This window comes from Bos indicus x Bos taurus, chromosome 19 (assembly GCF_003369695.1).
Source record: "Bos indicus x Bos taurus breed Angus x Brahman F1 hybrid chromosome 19, Bos_hybrid_MaternalHap_v2.0, whole genome shotgun sequence".
In the NCBI taxonomy this organism is placed as follows: domain Eukaryota; kingdom Metazoa; phylum Chordata; class Mammalia; order Artiodactyla; family Bovidae; genus Bos; species Bos indicus x Bos taurus.
In genome coordinates this window covers 55880746-55891626 of record NC_040094.1, presented here as the reverse complement: position 1 = coordinate 55891626, position 10881 = coordinate 55880746, and the positions used below count along the sequence as shown (strand labels likewise).

The 10881-nt window shown below is 50.9% G+C and overlaps 1 long non-coding RNA gene and 1 other non-coding gene across 2 annotated transcripts; both read right to left on the bottom strand.

Annotated features, from left to right (window-relative positions):
* Positions 1-7321: 7321 nt before the first annotated feature.
* LOC113877900 lies at positions 7322-9959 on the bottom strand. The gene is made up of 4 exons (XR_003506846.1): positions 9670-9959; positions 9412-9534; positions 7849-8106; positions 7322-7422 (listed from the first exon to the last, which is right to left on the bottom strand). It is a non-coding gene; the product is annotated as an uncharacterized LOC113877900 (long non-coding RNA).
* LOC113878664 lies at positions 9188-9375 on the bottom strand. Its single transcript, XR_003507085.1, has one exon.
* Positions 9960-10881: the final 922 nt, after the last annotated feature.

The window sequence follows — 10881 nt, the reverse complement described above, 5'->3', positions numbered from 1 at the left end:
GATGATGCGTCCTGAACTGGTTTTCCCTCCTCTCCTGTTCTCCACATCCCTCACTCTTGCCCACTGGGATTACTTCCCAAATAAGCTTGGGAAGATTACTTCTCAAGCCTCTGTCTCTAGCTCTGGTGTGAGTGCGTGTGTGTGTGTTGTGTTGAGTGGGGAGTAGAACGAAGACTAAGACAACTCTGTAGTATTTGTTGTTGCCTGTTTATTTATTAAGGTATAATTTTATACACTAAAACCCACAGCTCTTAAGTGTCCAGTTTGGTGAGTTTTGACAAATACATATACATCCATGTAACTGACACCCCCCCAATCACTGTAGTCTTGTCTGCGCCTGAGAAAATCCCCTTGTACTCTTTTTCAGTCCAGCCCCAGCCCCAGCCCCCAGAAGCAACCACTATTCACATATCTATTGCTGTAGATTCGTCTTGTCTGTTTTGAACTTTATATAGGTAGACTAAACGGGCCATATAGTCATTGTGAAGGTGGATGGAAAAGAGTAGAAAATTCTTTGTCGCTCTCTGACAAGAGGTCGGGTCTATTCCCCTTTCTCTTGAATCTGGCTGACCCCGTGACTTGTACTGACGACAGAATGCTGCAGAAGTGCTGTGACCCCACGGCTGTGATTTACGGAGTGTGCAGCCCCGGCGTTCTCAAGCCCGGATGCCGGCTCTGGGGGGTGGTGCTGGCAGAAGTGCTGGCAGCAGCTGGAGAAGGGCCATGAAAGTCTGAAGCAGCGTGTAGGTGTCCAGTAGGGCATCAAGACACGGGAGATGCAGCTAACATGGTACTTAAAGGGCGCCCGAAATCTCTGAAAATAAGAAAGGTGGAAAATATGAGTCAAGCAGGCAATTCAAGGAGCCAGGAAAAAAAGACAGCAGAGTAAAGCTTAAGAAAGTGAGATAAAAGAAATAACAAAGGCAAATGCAAAAACTCATGAAATAGAAAACAGAGAGCATCAATAAAACAAGTTTTTTCTTTGAAAAACTTATGAAAAACTTTAACCAAGAAAAAAGGTAAAAAACCGTATCAAGAATGGAAAAGGGGATCTAACTCCATGTGGGAGACATTTAAAAATTATTTATAACTACTATGGGGACTTCCCTGGTGGTCCAGAGGTGACAACTCCACTCTTCCAATGTAGGGAGCGAGGGTTCAAGCCCTGGTTGGGGAACAAGGATCCCACATTGCTGCAGGTTGTGACCAAAAGTGGTAAAGAATCTGCTTGCTGATGCAGGAGACGCAGGTTCAATTCCTGGGTCGGGAAGATTCCCTGGAGAAGGAAATGGCAACCCACTCCAGTATTCTTGCCTAGGAAATCCCATGGACAGAGGAGCCTTGCGGACTACAGACCATGGGGTGGCAAAAGAGCTGAACGCGACTTGGTGACTAAACAACACCTATAAGCAGCTTCCTGTGACTACATCTGAGCCTCGCTGGGGAGACAGGAAGGTGCAGCCGGCACCAGGCGGTAGACACAGCAGGAGGCCTGGAGAGGCCGAGGGGGCAGGAAGGCGCACCCCACTCCCCCCGAGAGGGGCTGAATTATAATTTTCAAAAGTTGAACACAGCACTTTCACACATAAAATGGACATATGTAAGTCACTGTTTCCAGCTCATTAATTAATGAGGGAGCTGATAAGATGTTAAGACCAGCTGAAAGGAAAATCTGAAAATCAGCCATGTAGACAGGCAATCTGGAACGCTAGACCGAACTTGCTAACAGATGCAGAACTGGTCGATGGGGCAATAAAAGGTAATGTTTGAGGTCGTCTTTTCCAGATGACAGAAGCCAATCCTATCTGTGTGGGACGAGATCCATTTGCATCGTTGTGGACAGGAACTGTTTCCATTTTCTACAGCCCAATTTCTCCCCGATCTGAGCTGTAGAACAGCCTCTTCAAAAGAAAGACAAAGGTCCGGGCAACCCCTGGGGATGGGCCACACCTGGCCCGCCCAGTGTCTCCTGGCCCATTTGCAAGTCCGACAGTTTCTCTAGACAGAAGATTATCTTGGTCTGTTTACACCTGCAGGACAGAGAGCGCCTGGATCCAGGATGTTAGAATGACCCATGCAATGCTGAAAGATCCGGATCCCAGGCCACACCCTGGACCCTTCAAAATCTGTCTCTCTTGTCAGCGGTGCCTGGTGGCAGAATATTTATTTATTGTTTACTTATTTGACTGCACCAGGTCTTGGTTGAAGCATGCAGAATCTAATTCCTTGACCAGGGGTAGAAACCAGGGCCCTGGCTTTGGGAGCATGGAGTCTTAACCACTGGACCACCAGGGAAGTCCAGAGAAGTCTCTTTTTTAATATTTTATTTATTTACATCGGGCCCCTTGTGTGGCACATGGGAATCTTAGTTCCCTGGCCAGGGATCAAACCTGGGTCCCCTCCCCTGGAGTCTTAACCACTGGACCACCAGGGAAGTCTGCATCGGGATGTTTAAAGTGCCAGGTGATTCGGAAGTGCAACCAAAGTTGAGAAGCACCGCTCAGAGGACATCCAAGCAGGAGCTACAGGCTAGCAGCCCACCCTCCCCTCCCACCCCCTCCTCACCCCCTCCCAGCCTCATCCTCTGCCCTAGCCTGCCCATCCCTCCTCTCCTCTCCCTGGGCCTGGCATCCCTGTGCATCGGGAGCCACTCACCCCTACCGCCACGCAGACGGGGTCGAGGACATCTCCCCTTCCAAAGGCCCCTCCCCCAGAGGTTAGTCCCAGGAGACGGCCTCTTGAAAGTGTTTTGCTCCTGTACACAGAAGCAACCACAGCTTGAGAGCAGCAAATGAGAAGAAATCTATCATCCTCAGGAAATTGGTTCCGGCTGCCCTGCAGAGTCACAGCAGTCAGAGGGGCCCTTCAAGTGCCCGGCGAAATGAATAGGTTTAATAGTGATGCACCAGCTGTCCCCAGGACACTTGTAAGCACTAGGTGGGCGGGCTTTGGGGGTGCCCCTACCTCTCTGGCAAGATCGGGCACTTGGGGGCCTTGGTCCCCAGGGGCTCCTTTCCCAAAAAGCAGGATGGAGCTGATCTCCTTTCAGACTCCAGATACGTTTTCAGCCAGGCTCACATCCCATCCTGGGAGCAACCTGGAGGGGCTGACTGGGAGGGCAGGGCTGGCCTTGACTGGAACTGGCCAGCTTTTCTGGCAGCCAGAACCCTGAGCAAGCTGACCAGACAGAGGATGGAAGACGGGAGCAATGGCTGGTTGGGAGTCCTGCCCCTGGAATGACCCTGAAGACATCCCAGATCCCTGCAGACCGTGATGGCAATCAGGCAGTTGAAGACACCCACTAGCATTTGTCCAGTGATCTCAGGCAAAAGAGCAGCATAGTAATACCTAGGCCCTGAGGTGGCGCTGAAGATCAGATGACCCCAAAGACAGGAAAGCCAGCCTCCACAGTGTGAGCTCACTCCCTCCCTCCCTGGACACCTGAGAATCAGGGCAAAGGCTTGACTCACCTGCAGGTCTCAGATGTGCCCCTTCCGTGGTGGCAGCCACACGTGACCAATGGGACTCAGAGTGGGGCTGGGGCAAACCCAGACGAGCCGCGAGTGTAAAATACACACTGGGTTCTGAAGATCCAGTTTTTTAAAAAAGTAAAATGTCTCACTAATAATTTTTGTCCGACTGCACATTGAAACCATCTGTGGCACGTGCGTGTGCGTGCGTGCTAAGTAGCTTAAGTTGTGTCCAACTCTTTGCAACCCCATGGACAAAGGAGACACCAGATTCCTCTGTCCACAGCATTCTCCAGGCAAGGATACTGGAGTGGGTGCCATGCCCTCCTCCAGGGGATCTTTCTGACACAGGGGTTGAACCCAAGTCTCTTGTGTTTCTTGTACTGGCAGGCGGGTTCTTTACCACGAGTGCCAACTGGGAAGCCCATTGTTGGCATACTGAGTTAAATAAATTATTACAAGTAATTTCACGTTTCACTTTTTCAACATGGCTATCACCAATCTAAAATTTTTTGTGTGGCTTGCTGCCAGGAGCCGGCGAGAGACACTCCACTCGTGACAAAGGTCATGAGGAAGGAGGCTCGGCATATGCAAAGGCGGGATTGAGCCTCAGGAGTCCCCCCGGATATTCTCGAGCATCTACCCCCAAAAAACCAGAGTCTGCCTACTTTATTGCTTTGTGCTCTCACCTCTGACTTTACTGGGGGCTGTCCCCTACCACCATCTCACTCTCTCTGTCAAAGAGCTAACTTACAGCTCCAATTAATAAAGTTCCTGGGCAATTAGGAGTGTTTAAATCCAAACCCCTCACATAGCTCTCTAACTTGCCTGACAAGTTTACCCAGACTCCTACAGCTATGCATACGATTGTTTACAGTCTCCCAGCCTCGAGAGGCACGGGAAGCTTAAGATATTCAAATAGCTTAGAACCTTTCAGAGAGTTAGAAACTGTCAGAATAAACTAGTAAAAGATTTCATTGATGAGCCAATGCTTGCTGCCAAGTTTTCACATCCCCTGAATTGTATCCTTGAATATGTATTAATTAATAGTTGGTATGTAGAAAAAATAAGTAGTGGCCTTGGTGTTAGTAACTTTAGACCCTTAAGGTAATAAATTCTTTCCTTTGTTGTAAACCCATTACACATCCACTCTATAGGAATGCAATTTTATCTTCAGAAGATGGAGCCAAACCTTAAAATAATTACTCTTAGAGAAAATAAGTCTTACGGTTGATAAGTCTTTGTCAAGAGCCATAAAATGTTAATAGGCCTTCTGGCCAGAAGATGATGTAAATCACCTAAACCATTTGTATATGATAAATTTGCAGGAAAGAAACCCTGGTTTTTGATAAGGATCAAAAACTGCTGACTTTGCATCCCCTATTATCCTCTATGTGTAACTTAGGGTATAAAAGCCCCTGTTGAAAATAAAGCTACGGGCCTTGCTCACCAACGCTTGGTCTCCCCATGTCATTCTTCCCTTTAAATTCCAGCTGAGTCTCCATCTGGAGCGCGGATATCCTCTGGACCATTTATTTGCCTGGGCTTCTAAGACCCACTTGAGAAGGTGTCTAAGGTGGGGCACCTTCTGCTATTCGAGAGGGCGCCTGCGGCCTCCGTGGTCAGAGCTAACCTGGTATCACGGGTTATATTGATTTTCCGCGTAAACCAAGCTACTCAGCCTCTTTTCTCCACTGAATTTTCCTACTGAGCTATCCTCATTCTATTACTCTTTATATCTCTAATTAACATTTGAATAGGTCGCCTAAGCCGTCTCCCCTTCGAATACCCTGGATCAGCCGGGCTGGACCCCGGCAGCTTGCGTTACCTCCAATACTGTCAGGAGTCCTCAGGGCCACCACGGGACTCTGTTCTGGCCCCAGCTCCTCGGTGTGCCAGCTGCCATGGCCGCAGAGCCCAGGCTGACTCCTTGAGGCCCACACTACACAGTGGACCACAAGGCGCAGCAAACTCTAACTCAACACACCTGGGCGCCTCTGCCCCGCCTCGCCCCCCACCATCCCCGAGGCCCCCTTCTCTGCACGTGTGAGCAATTCCTCAGGAACTACAGGCCACACTCTGCCCCATCTTTGCTTGAGGAGACTTTGTGAATGGCTCTGGGGACTGAAAGGTCTGTTTTCCAAGAGGTTTCCACTCCTGAGGACTCAAACTTCCTGGCCCTTACTCTGTACAACCTGTTACGCTGGTGGTACCTTCCCAGTCCCCACGCCCACTTCCTCTCACAGGGCTGTGCAGAGGCTTTTGCCTTGGTTAGGGTTGTCAGATAAAATACAGAATACCTGATGAGATCTGAATTCCAAACCAACAACAGAATTTTTTAGTCAGTATATCCCATGCAATATTTAGGCTATACTATTAAAAAATTTTTTTATCTGAAATTCAAACTTAACTTGGGCAGCCTGTTTTGATTTGCTAAACTCGGCAGCCCTGCTTGGACTACGTCTCTGGAGTGGGGTTTGGGTGTGTGGTGCTAAGAGCGTCCACTCTGGGTTCAGGGTCTGCCTCTGCCAGTTCTGTATCCCTAACCTCAAGGCCTCAGTTCTTTCATCTGCATGATGGAGATGACAATCAGGGTCCCTGCTTCACATGATTGTTGTGGGGTGAGATGAGAGCAGCCACAAGAAACCTGGCCTGTCCGAAGTACTCCCCTGCTGTGAGGCAGAGGGGACACGGCAGCGGCCCAAGGTACAGTCGTCAAAGCCAGGGCAGGATGCTCTCCTCCCCGCAAAGGAGGTGTTCTGGAGGTGTCAGGTACAAAGGGCACACTGCCCATGATGCTGCAGCATTCAAAATCTGGGACCCCTGGGACCCCAAGGGGAAAGGTCCTGCTGGGTGGGTTTGGAAGGCAGCCTCTGTCTGCTGAACCCTGGGACTGCTCGAGCCCCCTGACCTGAGTGAGGACAGACAGAGCCACTCAGAGAGGTGACAGGGCTTTGCCAGGTTCTCCTGGGCCTCTCTGAACCACTACACTGGAAGAGATGAGTGGAAATCACCCAGCTAAGCATCAGGCAGCCCGCCAAACACTCCTGGGCTTGTCTCCTCCTCTGGATCGTGACTTCTGCAAGCCATGTGGGGACAGAGGTGGTGACACAGGGGGTAAGCCTGACAAGGCCGGTGCAGCAGGCTCTGGAGGGCCTTGACTGCCAAGTTAACTCTATAGAACTCACGTGACAACGTGTGTATCACGAGCGTTTGCCTGAGCCTGGAGTCAGGTGCACAGCCACTGACGGCAAGCCCCAGATTATAGCTTGGCCTGGCCTGGGGACCTTTCTATACCGCAAAAAAACTTATGACAACAGAAAGATGGCCTGACAGTCTGATGATGGCACTACCACCATCACAGCTCAAAATACAGGCCGGCTTTCCTTCTCCACATCAACAGAAGGAGAAATAGTCGAAGACACTGGGACTCGGGAGAATCTCTGCTGGGAAGTATGGCCCCACCCCGTGCCAGCAGAGTCCCCAACCTCTGTTAACACAAAGCCCCCAGGTCCTGCGTGTGTGCTGGGGATGGGGGCTCCTCGCCCACTGAGAAGCCTGGGTGAGAGTCGGGTGCTCAGGGACTAAGTCACAGGTCTAGGGCACTAGCAGCCGGGAGGGTGTGTGACCTTGAGCCACTCTTCGGTCAGAAACTGAGCTGCTCACTGTGCCCCCTGGAGGCCAAGGGCACACACTCAGCAGGTGGTCACCGAGCGCAGAAGCCATGACATGTACGAAAAGTCTCCTTGGGGTCTGACTCCTTTCATTTATATTCCAACAAAACAGGATCTTAAGCAGGTCAGCATTCAAAAATTATGTAGCTAAGAACGAAATCAGACAAACTCAGAAAATGCTAAAACACAACAACTATATTTCAGGCACAGAGAACCAGGCAGAAACAAACTCAGCCGGTGTTCACTCGGCAAGCACACACCTCCTCCAGTGAACTCACCTGCAAAGAGAGTACAGTGCATCAGTTCTTCGTTCAACTTCAGCAAGTCTGAATATTCAGAGAATGTAAAACTGTCTTATACGATAAAATACCCTTCAAAACCTAAAATATACCTTCCACCCAGAATACGACGTGGCTGGTGCCCACCCTGCAGCGACCCAGCGGCCCCCCTCCTTCCAAGCCTACAGGCTCCAACCCAGTGACTTCCTAACAACAACCCCCACCACCACTCCGAGCACACCGGGGCATCCACCCACCACCACGTGGGGCCCTCAGAAACTTGCCCACACCAGGCACAGTAAACTGCCCTCTGACAACCCCCATAACTCAAGACCAGCCTGCCTATCCCTCCATTCTCCTCCCGTTCTCTCTCACTGGGTAGTCCCCCAGTTTGGCCCCAACTGTTCAGCTCCCCAATCCTCTCACTTTCATGCTTCCTGCCTTCTGTCACGTTTCATCAGCTGGAAACGGCCTTCACTTCCTCACAGGGTTACATCCTGCCGGGTCCCACTGGAAACTCGCCTTGCTGGGGTCCGGCACTTCCTGCTGTCTACCTCTCTGCACCCCAAACCCCGGAAGGGCAGGGACCACACTTTTCTTGACGTTCCCTCCGAAGCAGAGACATAACACTCTGACTGCTGTAGGTACTTCAACGTGATGAAGGATTGCTTCTCCATCAGTGTGCTGACAAAAAGAAGGGCAAAGACAAGAGGAGGAGGAATGATGCTTCACGGAGTAGGGTGAACCACACCAAGGAAATAAAAATGAACCAGTTCCACTAGCAGTTACTGTGTGAGATCCCTAGCAAAGGCCAACAGGAGGACTCTCTCCAAGTGGAACTCGTCTCGGCCTCTGCCCAGGAAGTGAAAGGGCTCAGGTGTCACGATTCCAGTAAGGGTGGCACTGCCCTTCCAGTAACTTCTAGACCTGCACTGTTCCACGCAGCAGCTGCTAGGCACACGTAGCCATTTACATTTAAATTAACATTTCAGGGACTTCCCTGGTGGTCCAGTGGTTAAGAATCCACCTGCCAGTCCAGGGGACACGGGCTCGATCCTTGGTCCAGGAAGAGTCCCACATGCCACAGACCAACTAAGCCCATGCGCCACAACAAAGACCCCGTGAAGCCAAAAAAATAAATAAATAAAACAAAATTGCACTCCAGGATTGTGGCCACCCTACTGAACAGCACAGATATAGACCATTTCCAGCATCACAGAGATGCTTGACTCCTGCTCTGTACACAGGGCTCTTTTGAAATAACAGTTTTTAGCACATCATCTTGTTTAAAACCCACACTGACCTCCTATAATCCTCAGGACAAAGCTCCAAATCCTCAAATGAGCTGCAGGCCCTGCGTGGCCTGTCCCTCCCCCACCTTTTCAGCTTTTCACGCCATTTTCCACTTCATGTTCTGGGCTACAGTGGGCTTTGTTCAGTTCCTCCACTAGCCAATACTAGCTAGGCCACTGGACCTCTGCACACGCTGCCCCCTGGCCTTCCCAGCAAACTCCTACACATCCTTCCGAGCCCACTCAGGGTCTCATCCTCAGGAAAACCTTCCAGTCTCCATCAGGTTCTTTGAGACACGCATTCTTGTAAGCCTGTGCTTTCCTTCAGAGCATTAATATCAGCTTGAATTATACTCTCGTTAGGGTTATTTCCCCAACTAGGCTGTAGTTCCCTGAGAACAAGGTATCATAAAGTATTGAATAAAACAAATATACATGAACACTGTTTATAGGTATTTTCCTTTCAATGAACGTTCTGTTTGCAGTATCATACATGATCATCAAACTGCTGCTAGAATGTTCACACCTGTTACTGCAAATTCAAAACCCAGGAAAACAGTTCTCCTAGGAATTTACTTTAGGTCAGGGTCGGGCTGCCTGGTACAAGGTTGCACCCACAACTGGGCAGGTTCAACAACACAGGAGCCTCTCCCCAGACCACTGGCTTCAGGACCCTGCGTCTCCACCCTTGACTTACCTGGATCCCCCAAACTGACGTCACTCAGAATATGCTCTAGGCTCGCCGCAGAGGAGTAGCAAAGATTGCGATGCCTTCATCCAACCGCCGGGGGCCAGAGAGCTTTCATCTTCTCATAAAACCCTGGGGAAAGAGACCCACGTGCTCTAGGAGAATAAACCCCACGCCCAAGGTCAGGGGCGGCGGCCGGAATAAGTTTCATGGATGTTTACACACACCCTAAACCTCACGCTGCCCTTCCAGCCCGGGATCCAATACCTTTCTAAGGGGTGCAGGGCCTCCTACTGTAGCCCTTCACCCCGTTCCTGGTGCCTGAGTTTGGCCTCTTCCGCCCAACACCCAATTTCTATGCTGGGAATGATTCCTGAAGTCCGGTTGCCGGGAGCTTCGTCAGCGCCCCAGGGCGGGAACTGGCGCCGCGGATCAGCGTCATTCTGCGGGTTTGGGGTTCGGCCAGCGGGTGGGAGCGAGCGAGCACAGCCCCTCTGACACCACATAACACGTGGCGGCCCTGCCTTCCCAATCTAGAGTCAAAAGCAGGTCCGAACACGCACTTCCGGCCGTAAGCGACGGCTTACCACAGAGATGGCAGCTAGAAGATCGCCTTAGCTCTGAAACTGGGTCCTCCATGGCCACCTTAAAGGGGCCGCAGCCGCGAGATGCTGGAGAGGAGCGCCGTAGCTTGGAGGGGAGGGCCCTTAGAGCAAGTGAAGCAGGAGGCCAGCTAGATTTCCGGAATGGAGGCGCATCCCGAGGCAGGGGATAGATAGAATGATCACTCCTGTTTTCCAGGTGAAAAGAGTCATGCTGCAGAGAAGTTTGGCCAGCCAGGAAGCCATTGGCCCTCTCTGTGCCCACAACTGGGCAGGTTCAACAAACAGGAGCCTCTTCCCAGACCATCGGCCTCAGGACACTGCATCACCCCACTAAACCTACCTGGAACCCCCCAAACCGACGTCACTCTGAATATGCTGTAACCAGCAATCTTGGAATCTGCCTTTAGGCTGGGCGGGCCCTCTGGTTAGCCACAGGCCCTCTCCACTCCCTACTGCTTTACAGGATTGTTCACATTTATACCACCTGCGGTCCCAGGAGGGTGCTTGAATTTGTGACTTGGGGGTCTCCAGGCTAAAACCCCCAACTTATTGGCATTCAAATCCTTCAGAATCTAGCCTTGTTTGCCACCACTCTCTCCCTTCCTCAATTACAGGGAACTTCTCACCATGCCCCCTCAACTCCCAGCTCCGCCAGCCTCATCATTCTGCAAGTCTTGAAGGACAGGGTTTGTTTTGAAGGACAGTGCGTGCTGCCCACTCCAGGTGCTGAGCGACGTGGGAGGAGGTGAGGCAAGCAGTCAGACAGACTCTGTTTTGCTACTTACAGTATAGTTTAACTCATGGGCCTCTATTTCTCTGTATGTGACATAAAAAGGCTGCAGCAGGTCCCAGCCTTCATTTATCAGTAAATCTT